Here is a 4339-nt window from a genome sequence, read left to right on the forward strand (position 1 = left end):
CCCCCCCCCCAAAAAAAATCGGGCAACTCATGCTCATGTTTAATGGGGGGGGGAAGGGCACCCGAATGGCAGCCCCCCCCCAAAACCAGCCGCAGAGCGGGCGGGGGGGCTGCACACTCCACGACACTCCTGATCGTAATTTCTGCTAATGACGCGTCCCCCCCCAGGGTCCCTCGCTAATCCCTCGGCCCCCGCCGCTCATTAGGCCCCACGACCCCACTGCTTGGGGTTTTGCCATCCAAAAAAAAAAAAAAAAAAAGCCCCCCCCAAAAACCCCAAACCCACCCATCCACAGCCTCGTCCCTCCGCATGGCCACCCCGGGGTGCCGCGGCCCCGAGCCCTTTCTCCGTTCAAGCCCCGGGACCCTTGGAAAAAAAAAAGAAAAAGAAAAAAGAAAGAAGCTGCTTTTAGGTTTTCTTTATTATTATTATTTTTCCTTTTTTTTCCGGCATCCTCCGGCCGGGGCCGGGGACACAGAGGGTGGCTTTGTGCAGGCTGGAGGACGCCGCGGGGCAGCGCTTCGGGCTGCGCCCTGGCTGCTTTCCACCGTAAATAGGTGGCCTTTTGGGGAGGGGGGGGGGCGGCGTTTCAAAGGGGGCTGAATCGCTCCCTATGCAGGGAAAAAAAAATGGGAAAAAAATAAATGAATCCCCCAAAATATCCTCCTGCCTCCTGGTTTTCAGGAGGCCCGGAGCGCGACGGCGCTGTGCTGGGAACGGGGCTGCAGTGGCTGGACCTGGCCGCCCGTCCCCGTCCCCACGCGTGGATTTGGGGTGCCGGGGGTGTTTCTGGGGGGGCCACCTGCAACACTTTGCGTTGTGGGGTCGGAGGAGGCGTTGCGATGCTCAGGATGCGGGACCGGATTTGTAACTCCTGCAATTTGCCTTTTTCTGCCTTTTTTTGAGGGACCCCCCCCACCTGGGATAGGGACAGCAGTGGCAGGGTTGTCCCCATCCAGGTGACACCACTGGGAGGGGCCATTGGTGACATCCAAAAGACCCCCCCCCCCCCTTTTGAATTGTCACCCCCCAGTAACCGCACATTGAGGCCACTTCCACCTCTTCAACTACCAAAAAAATCACACTTTTTGCACAACCCATCCCAAACAGGAGGGATTTTGCCCCAAATCTACAAACCAGCAGTTGGAAGGGGGTGGGTGAGGATTTATCCAGCCCCCCCCCCACCTCCCCTCCCCGATACCTCCAAACCTCCCCGGCCCCGCAAACGCTGCCGGCCTCCCTCCAGCCCTCATTAATTTGGGATAATCGCCGCTCTCATTAGCGGGGCGCGCGCCTGCCAGTGCCGCCCGACCCCGCCGTGCTCCCTGGCACCGGCGCCCGCGGCTTTGTTTCGTTTTTTCCCGATTTTTTTCCTTTTTTTTTTTCAGGGGGATGGGGGGGATGTTAACAGATTTTTCTGCAGGGATGCAGGATCCGGCCTTCAGGCTCAGCTCCGGAGCAGGGTCCAGGCTTCGTCCCTACAAGACACCTGAGAAGCCACCACCAAGCCCATGCTCGGGCTATGCTGGAGGCATCCCCAGCCGTGGGGATTCTCTGGAGTCTACTCCGAGGTTGTGCCCACATGGTGCTGTTGGGTTTTGCTCCTCTTTGCTTTTTTTTGGGGGGGTGAAGGGCTGTGATTTGGGGAACCCCCTCCCACACTAAGCCCTTCTGGAATACACTTCGATGTATTGATAATGGCACGGTTTGGGGCAAGATTTCCTGCCGGCAAAAAACACGCTGGGCCCCCCCCTCATTCCGGCACCGAGCTCCGGCACCCCTCAGCACCCCCTCCTCCATGCCACACAGGAGAGAGAAAGCAGCTGGGCGTGCAAGGGGCAGTTTTCCCCCAAATCGCCCCGATTTGCTCCAAAAAAAATCCCCCCGCCGGAGCGGCCGGGGGTGGCTGTGGGCGGCGAGCGGGCCGGGGCTGGCGTCTGCCGCGGCTCAAAGGAGCCCTTTGTGCATCGGCACCTTCCCAAAGAGCCGCCTGTTCACCGCCACCTCCGACGGAGGAGGAGGACGAGGAGGAGGAGGAGGAGGAGGAGGAGGAGGAGGAGGAGGAAGAGGCCGGGCAGGGGGCTGAGCGAAGGCTGGAGTTATTTGACATCATCTCACAAAAATGCCGGCGTCTTCCCCCGGCCCCGGGGCCCCCTTCCCACCTTTCCGCCGCGCCACGAGGGGCCGGGGCAGAAGAGCTTTGGATGTGGGGGGGGGGAGGCACGGCGAAGCGGACAAAGGGGCTGTGTGCGACGCGATGAGGGGAAAAAAAATATAAGGGAAAAAAAAATGGGGGAAAAAATCCCTTTTTCGAGTCTTTAACGCTTCCCGCGTACGGCTCTGGATCAGCTGGGAAAGGAGCCGGGGCCGGATTCCCACCCGGCGATGCCAAGCGGCATGGATGCGGCCGTGAAGGGGATTGGGGGGGGGGTTCAGGTGGGATTTTGGGGGGGAATTCCGGCAATTGGGGTGTTTTTGGAGCCCAGCCCTGGAGCTTGCAGGAAGGATGCTGGAGGCGTGCGATTTACCCCATTTGGACCCAAAAACCTCCAGGAGGGTCTCGGTGGGGAGGAACTGCAGCAAGGGGGCTGGTTTGGGGCAAAATCCCCCCTAAATGGGGCTGCTCACGGCATGCTGCAGCATTGCATCATCAAGCAGCTTCGGGGAAGCCGAGCACCCAACAGCTCTCCGCTTTTTGGGCTCGCCCCGGTGCGTTTGGGCACGGGGAGACACCGGGGAGGGACGGGAGTAATAAAAATAAAATAAAATAGCAACGTGCAAAGGAGTGAAATGGCCTTTTTTTGGCCCAAACCCGCACCCTGGGGACGGCGGGGGACAAAGCTCCTTTCTGCTCCCCGTTCCCATGCCGGCCGGCCGAGCCAGGGGAAATATTTGGGGGAAGGTCTGAGGTTAATGGGAGCTGCCAGGTTTGACTTGCGCCGCTCGAGGGAGAAAAGTGGATTTTATTATTTTTTTTTCTTACCTCTGCTGAAAAACGCTCTTTTTAACAGGAAAAAAAAAAAAAAAAAAAAGAGCACTGGGGGGGGTCACCCCCTCCTAGCCCGTAAAACCGAACAACCAAGCGTGTGTTCGGGCTGGCTCGCGAGGAAGTCCTTCTGTTTTGAGGCTATTTTTACGGATGGCCCCGGGGGGGGGATGAGTGTATTTTGGGAGGTGTGATGAGCACGGTGAGAAATGGGGAGAAATGAGGCCGAAATGGGACTGAATCGGGGCCAAAATGGGGCCAAAATGGGGCTCAGCAGCAGGGCGATGCCCAGCTCCCATCGTCCGAATTTTCCGGGGTTGTTTTTGAGCCCCCCCCCCCAACTCCCTCGGGGTGCTGGAATGCTGCTGCCTGGTTTTCCCAAGCAGGGCTGTTGTTTTTGGGGCTGTTTGGGGTGTTTTGGGACAAAAGGCTCGACATGGGGCAAGGGCAGGGAGAGGGATGGAAGCGGTTTGTTCCCAAATCGCCGAAGTGAGGCCAACAAAACGGGGCCAAACGCTGCTCCTGGCTGGTGGCATCGTGGTGGGGACACGTCCTGGGTGGTGGCATCAGCTTGGGGACATTCACCATGGCTGGTGGCATCATGCTGGGGACAATCCTCTTGGATGGGGAGAAGGGATGGGGACAATGTCCTGGCTGGTGGCACCACGGTGGGGATGGTCCCATGGCTGGTGGCATCAAGGCAGGGACGTTTGGCCTGGTTGGTGGCATCGAAGTGGGGACAATCCCCTTGGCTGGTGGCAGCAGGATGGGGAGAATGTCCTGGGGGGTGCCACCAGGGTAGGGACAGTCCCCATAGTGGGTGGCATCAGCATGAGGCCGGTCTCCACGGCTGGTGGCACCAAGGCAGGGACATTTGTCCCGGTTGGTGGCATCAGGATGGGGAGAACATCCCAGCTGGTGGCAGCAGGACGGGGACAGCAGCCCCGACTGCCGCCACCACGTCCACCCAGGCAGGTGGCACCAGGGTGGGGACAACCCGCTGTGCTGGTGGCATCAGGATGGGGACATCGCCCTGGGGAGCAGCACGAGGAGAGAGACAGCCCCAACCCGAGAGCATCCCCAGCAAGGGGGCACCTGCGGTGCCGTGCGCTGGTGACAGTGACGATGGTGACGATGGTGACGGTGACAGCGGCGGTGGCAGCGGAGCCCTGGGGCGGGCAGAGTTAAGGCCGCTTTCATTCCTTCCACTCGAATTCCTGAGCTGACTTGGATGCTTCCCTGCGCGTCCCGGGCTGATTGCCTTTCCAGAGCCCTCCACTCCCGCAGAAATGGGGAAAAAAGCAGCAAAATCGCCCCAAGATGGGCGAGCACGGACTTGATAGGAATGGATGG

This window comes from Oxyura jamaicensis, chromosome 33 (genome assembly GCF_011077185.1).
Source record: "Oxyura jamaicensis isolate SHBP4307 breed ruddy duck chromosome 33, BPBGC_Ojam_1.0, whole genome shotgun sequence".
NCBI classification, from domain to species: domain Eukaryota; kingdom Metazoa; phylum Chordata; class Aves; order Anseriformes; family Anatidae; genus Oxyura; species Oxyura jamaicensis.